This window comes from Diachasma alloeum, unplaced genomic scaffold (genome assembly GCF_001412515.2).
Source record: "Diachasma alloeum isolate Michigan unplaced genomic scaffold, Dall2.0 Dall_scaffold_00293, whole genome shotgun sequence".
NCBI lineage: Eukaryota > Metazoa > Arthropoda > Insecta > Hymenoptera > Braconidae > Diachasma > Diachasma alloeum.
Window position 1 is genome coordinate 155,996 of NW_021680432.1, and position 18,333 is coordinate 174,328.

Below are 18,333 nucleotides of genomic sequence, written 5' to 3' on the forward strand. Positions count from 1 at the left end.
TAAGAGATAAAAGAGAATTGTGGAGGGAAAATGTGGGCATTCCTAAAACTATTTTCATTGGTTGTTGGGGAATAGAAAAGACCGCCTACACCCCAAAAACATCTTCATGTAGAGAGATGGAGTTGATCTCGAAACAAGGAGATTTCAAACCACTGGAGTGGGAAATTTCGGCTAGAGTCATTTGTACTTGGTCCCCGAAATTTCCCTATGCATTCTGAGGGTACACCCTCCTAGATAAAACGATAAAGACTCGTGCGCGATAGGAGCACGTCAGTTACAGTTTCGATTGCATTTTGTAGTCATCGCTACAGTAGTAGTAGTAGCTCATATCTGAGAGTTAGTATACTCCAGTTTCTTTTGGACACAGTTCCAATTTTATTATCGACCTATTAAGGCGATATTTCGGGTTTTTCGCGACCTTTAATTTTCATATAGTCTTGGATGACTATTTAATTTCCATTTTAGTCTTTCGTGACTAAATTATTTTCTAAAATCCCAAGTCTTGTGAGATTTTTAATTATTTTATTCATTTAAATAAAGAATTTAATCCAACGTCTTAAATTCAGTGCGGCATTACTTTTAACCACATACAAAATACTTTACGACTGAAAGCAGAGCAGTGAATGTAAGTCGAATGTTGTAGTTATACTTTTCTACTTGTTTTGTTAAAATATAGCCTCTATTGAGTCACTTTAAAGTTATTCAAAATTCTTTTCATTTTACTCCAAGTGAACCTTTCCAACCTTTGATTCCAAACACTTTTAGGGTTTAGAAAATTGAAGTAAAAGGGGACCTTCGTAAATGGGTTTTGTGTTTGAATTCTATTCCTTAAATTCGAGACGATCTTTTAATTTAATCTTGTTTCCTTGATTCAATATATTGAATTTTAATTTAATAAAGTTGTGTCAAGTAACCCATTCTTGACGTAACACTTGATATCATAACTCTCAGGGTCAGGCCGTGTGGCCCCAAGAGATTTTTTATAAAGCACTCGACGCGTAAACATAACACCTCCAAGGGCTGTCCTCTTCTTCGTCAGTCTGTCCGCAATTTTCCCCGACCGAAATTCCAATGCTTTTGGTATTTTTATTAATGTCTTGATGTTCGCTCAATAATTCGAAACAGCAGTCGAATGTGAGCTCCCTCCACGACTAATAAATTAAAAAACAAAAATCGCTACGTGACAACGTAATTGTCACAATTCATTTTGGTGCACTAGATTTTATATTGAATATGTTCGAGGGTATCTCCTTAACATTTCCACGAAGTTTCAACACGCTCAAATATAGGTACTAAGTGTAATTGGGCAGTTGAACCCTTGAAGTTTTTTAATTTCAGTTTCGTTCAAAACTAAACAAAATGTCAAGTCATTAGTTTTGCGTGGTGTAGTAATTTTTTTTTGCATATGTTCGCGGGCACTTCCTCAAGGCTTCCATTGTTTATTTATAATTTTATAACATTTTTTCCGATTTCAAATCTTCAAAATGAACAGATTGTTTTAAACAAATGATAAAATTTACGCCCACGCTTGAAATGATTTCAACTGATCCCTGCCCTGGAGGTCCCACAATGATTAGGAATAAATTTAAACACCCCACCACTTTGCTCGATATCTCAAAATAATTTTTCAAGCATTCCGACTGACTAAAATAAATGAACAAAAATCTCAAATAGACTAATCCAAAATGACAAATTATTTTCAAATCCTGCTTCATTTGTTTTTAGTGGTAAGAGCCGCCCTCATCATGCATGCAATGAATAATATTCCTTGTTCTATTGCGTCAATAATGTGTTTTTCAAGGGAAAAAGGGGAAAAAATCTTATTGAACAAAGAAAAATTTCATTTAAAATTTACGAAATGTTATTTGATGATTTTCTGGCCAAAATTCATCCTCATAATGAGAATAATTACAAATTTCATATTTTTTTCTCTAAATTAAAAGGGGGCAGAGTCAATCAATAACAATTCCTTCCCCTCAAACGATCGTGGCTCCAGCCACGTTTCCGTTTTGTCAATCGTTATTTGTATTTTATCGCAATTGTGCGAACAACACAATCAATGTTGATGGAGATATAAAAAATATACGGAAAATTAATTCCCCTGCAGCGAATAACCTTCGACATTTCCCTTCAAAAGTTTCCCTCCCGGCAGTTAAGTATTCTTGCAGAAGTGCGGACATCGCTTTTAACAACTCCATCACCCATAATAAAAATTTTGTGAAAGAGAAATATGAGATAATACTTACACATTACCGGCGTTTTGAGGCCTGCTTCCCCTGCTGTACTCATTCCCATCGATGATAATGCGATCGGGCTGTTCGTTTTCATTTCGAAGATGAAAAATAAACTGGCGTATTTGCCTGGCAGCCATTTGTGCCCCTTATTTTACACCATCATGAATGTTCACAGTACACATATCACGCTTATTTCTGTTTATTGTTTTTTCACTTTTTATTCTCTCCACTGTTATTTTCACTGCCTACTAAAGTTTTATTAATTGAACAATGGGTTTACCTTATGATAACCGAAACTGATCACTTGGCAAATCGAAGACGTGACCACCTAAATCCTCTGTTCTCAACTGTTGCGCAGTTCCCTTTTTCACAGATGAAAAATAAACCGGCGACGACCTTTTGTGCCCCTTATTTTACATCAAACGTTTACCTTACACGTAAATTACGTTTATTTCTGTTTTTTTTGTTTTTTTTTTTCAACTTTTTATCAAGTTTTGTTAATTCAACAACGATTTTACACTGCGATAACCCAATTTGATCACTTCAGAAATCCAAAGGGCCCATACATACGTCACAACCTAAATCCTCTGCCGTTTGAACTGTTGTTTCACCATCCGATGTTGTAAAAGAGCGACCCGATGGCTAGTCCTCATATTATTCTGGCCCCGCCCCCCAGTTCCATCATTCCATCTCTGTCTGTTTACGCGCGCACAAAGAACAGCATAAACATTAAAAATGCCCTTTATCCCGAGAGAAAAAAAACAAAAATATCCGAAAATTTTTCATGAACCCACGAGGCATGTCTTCAGGTATAAATCCGGATGGCGTACAAGGATTCGATAATGATCATTGCAATTCTATATTTAGTTACATTTGTATATTTAGTTGCATTTGTCGTGATATTGAGTGCGTAGTGAAATGAAGTGAAGTAATAAGTAGATTTTTCAGATCTCATCAACTATCGAATTATCTCAAAAATGATTAATTGTAGACAAAAATGTCAAGGAATAGTTCTCGTTGTGGATTTACGGAGTTACACACGAGGTCCTCTGATGTTTCCTCCAAAATCATTCATTATTGAGATAATAATTCGAGATTTAGTGAGGTTTGAAGAATCGACTTTTGACTTTATACCAATTAATCACTGAATTAAAGGTAACTGGCGACCATAGACGGTCTCATGTTGGATACTTGAGTGGTTTCAATAAAAAAAATTATTTCTGCAGATATTATGAAAGCATTCAGAAGAACTCAGATCAATGTCCAGTTCGAGGAAAATTGCTGAATGGCGAACAATTCATTGTTGTTGGCGAGCACACTCATAATCCAGATGAATTATTCCTGCAATTCGAAGGATTCAATGACGAATTACACCAGAGGGTGACGAGTTCATTGAGAGACTTTAGACTTATTTATGACGATGTCGCTACTGAGTGAGTGTTTGTTTCATATCAGTGTCAGTGTCAGTTTTAATCATACACAGCTATACGCTCATCAAATTTCTGATTGAGATCAATCTCAACGCACGATGAATTCATTAATGAAGCTGTAAATTACAATGCAAAAAAAATATATACAATGCATTGGTTTGATAATGGCAATTCCGATTATTGATTGGAAGTGAAGTCTAACGACAAATTCGTTTCAATTCCATAGGCACGCGAATGTTGCATCAGTGAGGACTTTTGTGAGTTCCTAAAGGTCGATGCTGCGTTGGCGTCAGAAAATTCAGCCATCAATACCCAGAACACTGCAACAATATGCAGACATTGTCAACAATGATCCTCAGTGGAATCACCTGAAGCAGCATAGACTGGGGGAATTGAATGTGGAGACACTTGCAATTGCTGATGGTTCTTTCGTGAATGTCATAGCCGACGTGGAATTCCTACGCACAATTCACCCAACAACTCTGACCGTCGACGCGACCTTCAACGTTTGTCCAAAGGTTCCAGCGAATTATCAATTCCTAACAATCATGGGAACGATCGTCGATACGGTAAGATTTAACAAATATTCGACCTTGCTGAAAATTATCGACAATAGATATCTGTAACGTGTATTCTTGATTCTAGGAGTTACCCATTGCTTACGCTTTTATGCAGAGGAAAAGCACGATAGCTTATGGAAGAGTGTTCCGGCATTTTGCCTGGGTTTTAGGACCACACATACAGCCCAATACTATTCACTTGGATTTTTAGCTGGCTTTAAGGAATTCCATCAGAAGAGTCTACCCTGATGCGAGGATGATTTACTGTTACTTCCATTATCGCCAAGTTAGTTGCACAATTAATTCAACGTGAAACAATAGTGAATTGGTAGAGGGATGACGGAGGAATATCATTTCGGGGAGCTTTTGGAAGACTTTCAGGACTTTTACTGACCTTTATTCCCTTCCCTTCTCTTCTCTTTCCTTCCAGGTCGTTCTTTCTAGCACCTGAAACGTTCAAGAATTTTTTCAGTGAGAGACACTCAGTAGTAATACTACGAGTACTCCAAAATAGTCGATAAATTTTGGAGCACAAGTCGTACTTATTGGATTATTTTTTCACATCGATACTGCGCTCTGATTGGCTGAAATCCGAGTGAAAAAAATCTGCGATAAACTCAAGTTACAATTTTTATAGTATTTTTTTTTAGCTGTGGGAAAACTCACTTCACATTCCCTCTTGAAATTACGCTTTCCCGACATTAAGAATCGATTTCTCTTGCAGGCGTTGAGCAAGAGATTGTGGAAAAAGAAAAATTTGGCTTCAAGGAAGCAGCTGCAGCGATGGGATCAAGGCAAAAATTTCTGCAGGAAATTGACGGCCCTGCCCTTACGCCCAGCCAATGACATCGAACGTGCATTCAGAGAACTCAGGGACAATGCATCGCCAGCCATCAAGAGATTTGTTCTGACCTTATCAGTTGCGTTGAACGCTGGTGGTTAAGAAGAGTAACTCCGGAGAGTTTTACTGTGCATTTGCAACATCGTAGAGTGTCAAATCCCATCGAGGCTTACCACCGAGTACTGCGCAAGAGAATGGGCACTCATCCGTCCATCTGGCAATTCACAGGTGTGTATTTCTTCCAACTTGAAACAATGTCTCAAATATTGATCTCAGTGTTCATGTCCATGATATGAAATTTAGGATTAGAATGTCATGGGATATTGGGCAGGAATTAAGCAAGGACAGGAATTGAGCCTGAGGAAGCTTTAATTAAAAGCGAAACGTCGCAATTGGCAATCAACGGAGTATTGCTTAATTCCTGTCCAATATCCCATAACGTTCTAATCCTAAATGTCTCAAATAATAGGTGGAAATAATTTAGTAACTAAATTTGACTCATTAATTACACGTAGTGTAATTACCTTCCTCATTTGAATATATCTATGGATCAATTAATTAATTAATGTTGATCAGATTGATACTAAAGGACAATTGCGCTGATATCTCGAAAATTCGGTTTTATTTCATTTTCTTTTCCTAAGGAACAAAGTTGACACATTTAATTTTCTGATGATAACAAATTTATAGCATCTCTGACTCAGCTGCAACTAATCACGTGCACTGAGAAGACAGCACTCGTCCACGGAAGACCAGTGAGACGACCTCGAGCTAGCAGATACATCGTCCATGAGCAAGTGCTACAAAGGGCTTGGCAATTGTATGGAGAAGGTCTCCTTGACACTCAACAGTTTCTTGCATGCGCGAATCATTTCCTTCGCGTCTTTGGAAACAAAAGATTGATCCATAATGTGTAACAGGTTGATTATTTCTCAACGATACAGGAGCATATCGTCGGTTAGTCCCCCTATTTTAATTGAACATATGACTCAGTACGGTGCTACGTCGACACCTCACAAATTAAAATTAAATTAATTCATTAATCAATGTACTTGTCACGTTTCTATAATTTTATAATGAGGGTATCTCTTTTAGGGATCCCACCCACTGGCCATGAAATTCAGGCAGTTATAGCCAATCACCCAATCAGAGAAATCCAGATCGTACCTGGTGTAGCTGCTATTGGAAACGTGGAAATCTTATTATATGAGGAGGGATAAACCCAATTTATTCATTTATTCTTACCACTTCACTTCTGAACTGTTAATTTATGCAACCCCCCCCCCTCGTTATTCCAGTGAGGAGATCGAGAGTATCTCTTCGTTCGCCTGTAATAATTGTATTCTGCACTATGCCCAATCGTCGTTGGAAGTGAATGCGTTATTGAAGTGTCGATGGTGTCTTCAGGAGTGTCGAAGATTTAGACAAATTCTCGTAAGTACATTCTCACAATCCTTGAATGATAAGTGGTGATTACACAAAAAGAAGTTATCTTTCAGATCACTTCAACATCCCTTTGGAAGAAGCAACAATTTATTGGTCGTTTTCTCCCTTGGCCCTTAAGCTTACTCAAAAGAACTTGTCTGTTGTCTTCTCTGCATTATCCAAATCCTTCTGTTGTTTGAAATGGATTTTTCTGAAATCTTATAATTTAGACGAAATATTCCAGTCTTGATTAATGTAATTCAACAGTGAATCGGAACAGAGGACCAAGGAAGAGGTGATGAGAAGTGATATTTGTCGACGATGATGGCCTCGGCACTATAAAGCAGTTTGTAAATAATGTCCAGACTCTTTCGACTCAAGGAAACCTCCGAGGGCTCTATGATGTCATCGGCAAATCCACTGAAGTGCTTGTAAAAAATGCCCTGCACTTGGACAATGTCCTGGAGACCCTGGATCTCCAACTGCACTCGCTGGGAGTACTGGGAGTTATGGCAGTGCTCTATGTGAAACTCTTACTTCCAAATCTAGCTGGGGGAAATTACGCTAATGGTTACAAGACACTGTTCAATCAAGTGCATGAGTTTATTGTGGGCTACAATGAGTTACAAGTGCGATTCATCCCAGAGACATATGCAGAATTCTGCCAATTCCTAATCCAAGCAATGGCCGAGCGAGCGTCGCCAATTGGAGATATTGATTTTTCTTCGTCGTGCTATAAGGACGATTCAGCTGTTCGACATACAGACAGAACGAAAGACGATATGGTAGTGTTTTACGATTACTTGGAGAAATATAATTCCCCACTTATGCTCGCACGTCCCGGGAAACAGATGGCAGCTTGTGCAGAACTCGACAAAGGTGTGCTGGAGATGGAGGAGGAAGAGGAGGATTGTGATACCTCAATATGTTCGTAAGGTATGTGGCCAGAGTAACCAGAGGATGATTCGACGACAGAACCAATGTGCTGTGCATTATTATTATTATTTTTTCTTATTTACGTCAAGAATGAAGGGCAAAGAACAGTGACTTGAGAATGAATTTACATTACAGATATACATATCTCTTGAAGTTTTTAACATGCAAACAACGGTTCATGACGATTACAGTCAACTTTTGAAGATTTAAGATTTTTTATTTGGAGGAAGTGATGAATAATAACCATTAACGAAAATTGGAGATAAGTTTATATCTGAATTCAAGTTTAGTTTCTCTTCATAGTCTGAATATTTTCAGAGATATTTTTATTTGAAATCTCCATTAATTTTCCAACTGAAATCTGCATTAATGAATCTCTAAAATCTCAGTAAATTCATCATCTCTTCATTTGCTTAATCATGAAAATGCTCAAATACAATAGCTATTCAAGGTAAGCAAAGAGAAAATTGGTAATGGCACTGGAGGTAAAAAAAAACATAGTTTGTGAGGAATTTAATAAGATTCATATGCGGTGATAATTCTGAGTCGTCGAGCTACGGCTCAATCTAAACAGTGGATTAATTAAAGTAAGAACTATGAGAATACTGAATAAAGAACTGATAAGTGTCAAAACCCAGGCGAAGCATATTTTTTATATTTGGGTAATTAATAGTAGAGGTAATTAGGTATTGGTGTTGTATTTTGGGACTTATTCACGTGGAATTGTTGTTAATATCATTATTATCACGACGAAATGCCCTCTTCGAATTCTTTAAGCATCGCTGTCATGTGTACTAGTAACATGAATAGGAGCATGGAGCACACACCTTCCTGAGGTAAAATAAAAAATAATTGGGAATAAGTTTTTCTGAAATTTTGGGGGCTCATCTGCCGATTAATATCGTTCGTTTCCAATTTCTTATTTCAGTAAGAAGGGGTTCAATGTCAAGTCGTTTGACTTTTGAGTGGTCTCGACAGGTCGAATCTTTATGAATTTAGTACGACTTCTGACGAAACCGATAATGATTTGTTAGTCAAAGATAAACAACTGTATCTTTAATTGAAATAGTATTGAGAATGGTATTATTTTACGGTAGAATAATTTTTTCTAAGGAGTGGTTGAGAGCTCTGGAAACGACACTGAACAGTTTGTAGAGACTATTTGGCAATACTGCTGGGTTTAGGGAAAAATGTCAGGATACTTTTTTTTGTAGAGGAAGAAATTCCTCGGGAAAGTGGTCTCTTGATGAATTTCTCCAAACACCATCTTTCCTCTTCTGATTTTATTCTAAGTAAGCCGACGATGTTCCATGCAATTTTTTCAATCACTTGTTCCACCGCATGAAATCCATGAAATTGGAATTTTTCACACGATTAAATAGACTTACATCCGAATCTAATTAAAGAATGTAAGCCAAGAACATGGCAAGTGACAAGTCTCGATGATTCATCGAGACGATAGAGAAACATAACGAAATAAATGGAGAGGGAGCATCCATTCATTCTATTTATTACGAAATTTCTTCTCCTGTGAATAGAAGAAGAGTGAGAGAAGGGACTTAAATATTCAGAAGTGTACAAGAGAGAACTAAATTCATCTCCATTAATTGAAATTCCCATCTATTTCTAGTGCTGAACCAGGTGTGGAAAGAGTCTCCTCGTCTTCTCCCATTCCTTCTTGTTTCCATGTTCGTTCATCTTCTTCCATCGTTTCTCCAAGATTTGCGAGATATATTCCAACAGATCCAAGTCAACCTTTAGTGAACTCCACTGTTATTAGCTTGGAAAAAAATTCTTGTCCATGTCTTCGTTGCTCACTGTGACACCTCTACTCGCCAGAATTTGTCGTGGAGGGAGGACTCTATTCTCAGGAATCAGTTTTTACGTCTTGGAGGAAATGTGTGGTTCTCAAGCTGATCTGGAATTGTTTCGCTGGCCATTCTGGATCATGAATCCTCGATTATCTGCAGGTAAAGAATTATCATTTGATCATTCATTTTTGTAATTTATAATCAGAATTAAATGATTGAAAAAAATTCGTTATTTCGGGAATATTTCTGTGATAGATCAGTGTATAGAAAAATGTCATAAGGCTTTTTTCATAGAGAATTCCATGGACTTCAAAAAATGTCTCAAAATTTTCCTCTAAACCCACTCGTTCCACAGATATTCGGGATCTAAAAAAAAAGACATATACTCACATCCAAAAGTATTCAAGAACTTCTCAACAGTGGGAGGTCTCTCAGGATCTTCCCGATCATTAGACTTGGGTATCATAATCCCATAAGTGTCCTCCAGAACATGTCTGAAGATCAGTCTAGCCAGCGACGTAACAAAAGGGACATGATCCCTCAGCTGAGCTAAACTCTAAGAAATCTTCGAATTCCTTCGTTTTCGACTTTCAATCAATAACTCCGCAGCCAATTAAGCTTTGATTGACTCTGCAGCCTCTGTAACCAAGAAAAACGCGATTTTCATTTTTAAAAAAAATTAATTTTTACCTTTTACAGATCCCTTCAGTCTGTAATAGAAATCGTTGTTATCGGTAAATTCCGTAGATAATACCCAGCTAATTCTTTTTGACCGACTACAAGGCTGATAAAGAAATTTTTGTCGTTCGTTGGAAAGGATTTTCAACTCTTTGGAACTTTCCAACTACAAACGGGTGAGGTGGCGCTACATCGGTCCTTTGCTATTTTCCAATTAGGCTATCTTCGCTGTAGGAAAAATGTTAACTTTGCATTATTGAATTATCATTAAATCCGGAAATTGGATGTCTCTTCATTCGCATTTTCAAAAGCGTGCATCATTGAAACACTGAGTTTTCATCTGCTCAATTCAATCTCCCCATGGAACTCGGGAGATCTGTCGGCAAGCCGACTTCTTGACTGGGTCGGTCAAGTCGGCAGCGTTTGGCGGGAGAATGTTGCTGAATTTGAAATGTTATAATTTGAAATTTATAACCAGGGCTCGTAACTTCGCCCGATTACGATTGTCAATAACAATTGAATGATTGTTGATAACAATGGTAATCACATGAAGTTCGGGGCCGTGGTAATAAAATGAATACTAATATTTCGGATTTTCACTATGACCCTTATCTATGACCGTCATTGTGATCATTATTATTTACCCTTATCCTGACCCTTATTTTTGACCCTCACTCTGATCATTATTTGTGACCATTATTATAAACTCATTTTTGAGCCTCACACTGACAACTATTTTTAACCCTCATTCTGACTAAGCTTTGATTGACTCTGCAGCCTCTGTAACCAAGAAAAACGCGATTTTCATTTGAAAAAAAAATTAATTTTTACCTTTTACAGATCCCTTCAGTCTGTAATAGAAATCGTTGTTATCGGTAGATTCCGTAGATAATACCCAGCTAATTCTTTTTGACCGACTACAAGGCTGATAAAAAAATTTTTGTCGTTCGTTGGAAAGGATTTTCAACTCTTTGGAACTTTCCAACTAGAAACGGGTGAGGTGGCGCTACATCAGTCCTTTGCTATTTTGCAATTAGGCTATCTTCGCTGTAGGAAAAATGTTAACTTTGCATTATTGAATTATCATTAAATCCGGAAATTGGATATCTCTTCACTCGCATTTTCAAAAGCGTCCATCATTGAAACACTGAGTTTTCATCTGCTCAATTCAATCTCCCCATGGAACTCGGGAGATCTGTCGGCAAGCCGACTTCTTGACTGGGTCGGTCAAGTAGCGGCAGCGTTTGGCGGGAGAATGTTGCTGAATTTGAAATGTTATAATTTGAAATTTATAACCAGGGCTCGTAACTTCGCCCGATTACGATTGTCAATAACAATTGAATGATTGTTGATAACAATGGTAATCACATGAAGTTCGGGGCCATGGTAATAAAATGAATACTAATATTTCGGATTTTCACTATGACCCTTATCTATGACCGTCATTGTGATCATTATTATTTACCCTCATCCTGACCCTTATTTTCGACCCTCACTCTGATCATTATTTGTGACCATTATTATAAACCTCATTTTTGAGCCTCACACTGACAACTATTTTTAACCCTCATTCTGACTAGTATTTTTGACCCTCATTATGAACCTTATTTTTGACCCTCACTCTGACTATTATTTGTGACCCTTATTATAAACCTTATTTTTGAGCCTCACACTGACAAGTATTTTTGATCCTCATTGTGAAACTTATTATGAGCCTTATTTTTAACCCTCTCCCTGACCCTTATTTTTTACCCCCATCCTGATCCTTATTTTTTAGACTCATCCTGACCCTCATTTTTGACCCTTATTATGACTTTTATTTTTAACCCTCATTCTAACCAGTATTTTTGAATCTCATTCTGATCTTTACTTTTGACCCTCATTCTGAACTTTATTTCTGACCCTTATTTTTGACCCTCATTCTGACCAGTATTTTTGACCTTCATTATGCCTAATTGTTGACCCGAAATCTGACTACTATCTTTGACCATCATTATGAAGCTTATTTTTTACCCTCATCCTGATCTTCATGTCTGACTCTTATTTTTGACACGCATTCTGACCCTTACTTTTGAGACTCATTCTGACCAGTATTTTTGACCCTCATTATGACCCTTATTCTTACTCTTACTTTTGACCCTAATTCTGACCTTTTTCCTTACCTTCATTATGATCATTATTTTAATTAACACGTGCCCTTCTCCACAATTAGTGCCTGAAAAGGAATTGTTCCAAGAACGTGTTTCACAAATAAATTCGACATTTGTATTACTACAGTTTTATTTTAAAAAATCATTTCATCGCACTATAAACTGAGAGTTCAATGAATGATTGACTCAGGGAAACTTCGTACAAAAATAATGGAAGAACGAAAATACAAAATTGGTATTTCTCAATATATTATCGAACGTAGATTACGTATTATATGCTAAGCGATACCAACAAGACATGAATAAATTCAAGCATAACTTTTTACATAAAATTACCTAGTTATCACAGACACTTCTATAAGTCCCATACTTTAATCAAGGACTGTCTTTCATTTCATTAGTTTATTCACTTGAGATACACTCTGTCGGGTTTTTGTCACCTCTTATATTCACCCTCTAGGGTTTTTGCATATATTTCTCCATCCTCAAAGTAAGGTTATAAAATAAACAACAAAATTCAGGAAATTTCTGAAAATTTGGAGGCTTTTCAGCCATTTTCATTATTTAAAGGAAATTAACGTTTTTTTAAAGAAAATTCTGGTGATTTTGAGAACTTTCACGAAATTATTAGGGAATTCAGGGTGATTTTTTAGAATTTCATGAAAATTCAAGCAGTTCCTAGAAATTTCAATACAATCTAAAAAATTCGGGAAATTTCAAAGGAATTCAGGGAGTCTCTTTAAGTTTGAGGGAATGAATTAGATAAGATTCAAGATATTTCACGGAAATTCAAGTGATTCCGCCGGAATTCTGGACGTTCTTAGGAATTCTAAGAGAATTCGAGAACTTTCTCGAATTTCAGAGAAAATTGGAGGACTTGTTAGAAATTCCTGAGTAATTCAACGAGTTTCGAGAAATTTCAAAGGAATGCAAGGTTTTTTTAGATATTTCTAGGGAATTTACAAAATTGGTATGAACTTGGGAGAAATTTAGAGAATTAGAAGAAAATTCTCGTGAATTCAATAACAGTCTAGAAATTTATATGAAATTAGAGGAATTTCCAGAAATTTCGTGAGAATTCCACGGGTGATTAGACATTTGGATGGATTGGGGGAGATTCTAGACATTTCATGGGAAGTCCAGAAATTTTGACGCAATACGAAGGTATTCATGTATTTTATGGAAATTTTTAGGGAATTAACCGAATTGCAAGGAATTTCGAGGGAATCAGAGAGTTTCTACATAATTCAGATGAATACATGAACTTTCCATAAATTGAAGAAAAATGAAATAAGTCATCTGAGCCTAATTTTATGAGACAATTTTTTTGATTTTTTTACGCGTAATTTTTTTTTACTGAAAATTTGGGCCAGAAGGTCGTATGAACTCTTTCCCAGGGAATATGAAATCTCCACGTTTTTTATGATTCTGAGTTATCTNCTCTTTCCCAGGGAATATGAAATCTCCATGTTTTTGATGATTCTGAGTTATCTGAGCCCAATTTTTCGAGATAATTTTTTTCATTTTTTTATGGGGAATTTTTCAATTTTTTCAAAATACGGATAAAAAAGTCATATAAACACTTTCCTTGGGAATAATAAATTTCCACGTTTCAGATATGTCTGCATCATTTGAACCTAATTATTCGGAGCATAGTCTTTGGTCTGCTTAAAAACAGTTAGGAGACTTTAAAAATTCGAGCCCAGGGATCTTATACATACTTTTCCAGTAAAATTTTCTTTTCTCAATTTCTTCGCAAAAAAAAGTTTTCGATGGAAAACAAAAAACATTTTTAATTAATGAAAAAAATCAAAAAAAGGCAAAACAGGGCAGAAATAATGTTTAGATAGAATAGAGTGGAATCCCACCTTCATTTTTGCATACTTTCCGAAACAAAAAGTTAGTTCCACAACAAAAATGAAAAATCTGCAATCCAGATGCGGAAAGGTGATACAACGCGGAATTTTTAACTTTTTTCGGAATTTCAGGACATTTCTGGTGATGTGAACAACTTTAAACCATGTTTAATCGAAAGAACGGGAAATTTTCGCCAATAATGCATATTGAAGACTCAAAAAATGTCTTATCATATCTTCTGACACCCAGAATTTCAACAAAAAAGACGACAAAAAGTCGAAAATCAAAGAAATTGACTTTTCCGACGATAATGGGGAGAGTTTTTCAACGCTCTTTTGATAGTAGAAAAAACCATCGAAAAAACCGTCTCTCTACAAAATTAAAATTTTCAAGGAACGAAACCGGACTNGAAACCCGACCCATTTTTCGCGAAATCACTCACAATATAATTTTGTGTTAATCATGCATTCCAGATCAACTCAAAAAATGGTCTTAAAAATGGCGGGGGGGGGGGGTATATTGAGAATTTACAACCAAAAAAAATTGAGTCGGTAAGTTTTTCAAAAATATCTGCGAAACTAAGGGAGATAGTGAATTTTTACTGAAAGTTTGAGGGGGGAGGGTAGTACATGGAGAATTCAATAAAACTTCCTACCCCCCTCCCGCCCCAAATTTTCAGTAAAAATTGTCTATTTTCCTTAGTTTTGGAGATATTTTTGAAAAACTTATCGACTCAATTTTTTTGGTGGCGAATTCTCAATGCACACGCCCTCTCCCACAAATTTTCCGTATAAATTCGCCATCTCCCTTAATTTTGAAGATATTTTGGAAAAATCTATTGATTCAATTTTTTTGGTTGTGAATTTTCAATGCACCTCCCCCCCCCAAAATTTTCGTAAAAACTCGTGGTCTCCTTTAGTTTCGGCGATATTTTGGAAAAACTTACCAATTCAATTTTAAAAGATTGTGATTTCTCAATGCCCAATCTCCTCCCCCCCTCTCCTTCTGGGAAAGCGTTTTTACGAGCATTTGGAGCAAATTTTCGAAAAATTCAAAAAATTACGCTAAAAAAAAACAAAAAAATTGTCCCGTAAAATTAGGCTCAGATGACCCAGCATCATCCAAAACGTGGAGATTTCATATTTTCTGGGAGAGTGTTTATACGACCTTTCAGCACAACTCACCTGAATTGTTCACTTTAGGGGATAATGAATCTGCACGTTTCAGATGATGCTGAATCGTCTGAGCCCAACCTTTTAGGACTATTTTTTTCCTTTTTTTCAAAGGTTCAATTCAAAATTTAGAAAATGGCTTTCATTTCGAAAATGTACTAAAGAGGTTCCCCTCTTTAGCATATTTCTATTGAATTAGGGGAACTTAATCCCCTAATTCGATAGATTCCAGAATATTTTTGCCTTGAAACTGTTATAAATCGGACGGAGGTCCGATAATTTTCACAACAAATAAAATTTTGGACTATTCTCACAAGATTTACCATGGTCTTTGCTTGAGAGTTTAATCCCTATGGACCCTTAGCTTCAGTGATACGCACTTCCCACTGAATCGTATCGTTGGATATGTAAATAGTTAGAGGTACGAAGGAGAATATTGAGGGGCAAATGAAATAATTTATAATCCGAAGTGAGTTCCCGTTAAAACTTTAATGGCCCCATGAATAAAGCACTTTTGTTAAATTGAGAAATATGTGATCTCGGAACATTATACTTTAAATCAAAACAAATTAAACTAGTAATTTATTTAACTAATTGACACAATTCGCAATATTCTAGAATTCGATACTGGACGATTAGCGCATATAAAATTGATTGACTTGATTCGAACGATTGATTGACTTGATTCGAACGATGAAATTAAGAGAGGTCGAAGATTTGTCCCGGAAAATCTAATGTGGAAATAATTAGGCTCACCCTTATCTTGGTACTTTACAAAACTAGTATAGTCGGCGAAAACGTCCTTCGATGATCTTCGGATAGACAGGAGGCGGCGAATCCTAATTAGTTGGATAGTTACTCAATTTTAGATTAATTTCACTATTTCGGAGATATTAAATCAAATAAGTTGATAAAGTTCACTAAATTCCACTAAGAATTGGTTCACGTATTATTAAAAGGTTAACATCGATTTCAGTTAACTTGATATTAATCTAATAACTAATGGTAGAATTTGCAAACGAGTCCAACCAGTGACACACGCGTGTATGATATGCTCTAACTTGCGTGACTACGAAGTTGAGCGTAATTGTCGCGGATCGAAATTATTACTGCAGCTATTCCGGACGCGCACTCAAGTCGGTTTACCACACGGTTAAAGCCCAAGAGTAAGGGAAACGTACACGGCGTTGTTGGCTGCGGCGGAAAAATGGTGTAGGAGCCAAATTTTAAGTTATTCCCTTGATGGTAAAATCGCGACTGACTATTTTCTCGAGCGCTCTTCATTTCGATGCACCCAATGGGGATGAGCGCTTCATCGTCAAATTTTTCGCTCACGTGCGAAACGGGGATAGAAATAAAATTCTGCGTGATACTTCACGTATGGAAATGCTGACATTTTAATTTCATGCGCGCGAGACTATTCGTAAAGTAAATGTGAATTCAAATATGATATGGCGAGTATAGATTAGACACCGCGCCCGAGGAGTCTCCGCTGACGCTCGGAGTCGTCACGCGCGCCGAAAGTTGCTGACGCTCGAGGCCAGCGGGCGGATGTCCGAGAGACGCGGCGACTCGATACGTCTAGCGAACATTAAATAAAATTTAATAGAAGAGATTTTAAATTTTAGAGATTTTGTATATAACATAACATCTCCCCGTGAAGGGCGGAATATCACCGATTTTCGGTCTTCGCCGGCGAGAGTTCCATCGTCCAATATCAAAATCCGTTATATTCGACTTAAAGTAACACAATCAGAAATTATTTCTCACGTGATTATTTATAGAGATAGCTGACATTATTCGATGAGGGTTACTGGTCGTGAATGGTTCCGTGTGGATCTTCGTTGGGGTTGTCATGGTGTATCAATACTTCAATGTATTCTGCTTGGTGCGAGGAATGTAGGGCGGGCAATGAGTTGCTTCTAGTCCTCGCCTTTTCGGTGAAGATTTCGCGTCTTTTCCCAGTCGAAACCTTTCGATTCTTAATGATGCACTGTACCAAGGACCAGGCATCCTTCCATCTGAGTAGGAGATAAGCGATTCCACTCAAGCTCAGTAGACCTAGTCCTCCGATCGAACCCTACGTCAGTAGGCGATGATGATAGGCTTTTTGGTGTTGTTGGCCTATAGCTTCGAGTCTCCTTTGAGCCTCATCCAGTTGAAGCTCGCTTGCGATATGGTCCTTCCAGTTTAAGGCTGGTTTGATGCGGATGGACTTCAGTTTATCTAATGGTTCTGAGCTTCTTCCCAACTCTGGGGCGAGTTCGAGAAGGGTCAAATTCAGGGGTGGCAAATGAATCTCTGCCTCAGAGGTCTGCAGAACTCCCACGTAGGATATTTGATCACTGGCGGTTTGTAGTTTACAGTCCGGACCAAGGCTAATGAGACCTGTCCCGGTTATGTTGATTGTTCCAACTAGTCCTTGTGAGCAAATTATTTCTCCTCGTTCGGGCTCATCTGTTATATAAAGCCACTGCGGTCCGGATTCCGCACCTTCCACTCGATCCCACGTGATTGAGAGATTTTGATGTTACAGCTATGGAATATTCCTGCAGATGGTTCCAAGAACAGCTTCACCTCACAAGCGGGATTCAAGATTGAACTGCGAATGGCGAATCGTTGCGCGCAGGCAATCCTTATTTCAAGTGGGGCACAGAGATCTAAATCTCGTGGGTCTAAGAGGGCGTAGTGGCGTCGATCTTCAGCAACGATCAAGAATGGCTTCTCCGGGGTGATGTGCGCTGATAGGGTTTGATTCCCTACGACCTACGGTCTCTTGCACGGGTGCAGACGGTAAAGCTGATATATTTCTCTGCCCAGTAGTGGCAAGGTGATGATTGCCAACAGTTTTCCTCGTGCATGAGCTACCTTAATCGTACTGACTTTGGACAATGCTGCATAGTCGGTAACGTCTGTTGGGATGGGGAATTCCAATTCCGGATGGATTGCTTTAATTCTTGCTACTACGTCGTGGAGTTGTTCGGGTGACAACAGTTTATGAGAAATACGACCATACCTAGCGTTTTCAATTGCCTCCACTGTTCTCGGTGATCTCCAACATCTTCCTGAGTGCTGACTCTACTTCTAGGCCTGCTCGGGATAGCCTCAGCGTGTATTCGATGACCCGTATACTGTGGTCTTCGTGGTTGATTCTGTTCAATATTTCTCGTGCTGTTGTTTTGCCAGAATATTGTAGTTCGTCTGATTTATGTAGTGGCTGATATTTTCAATTTTGGACC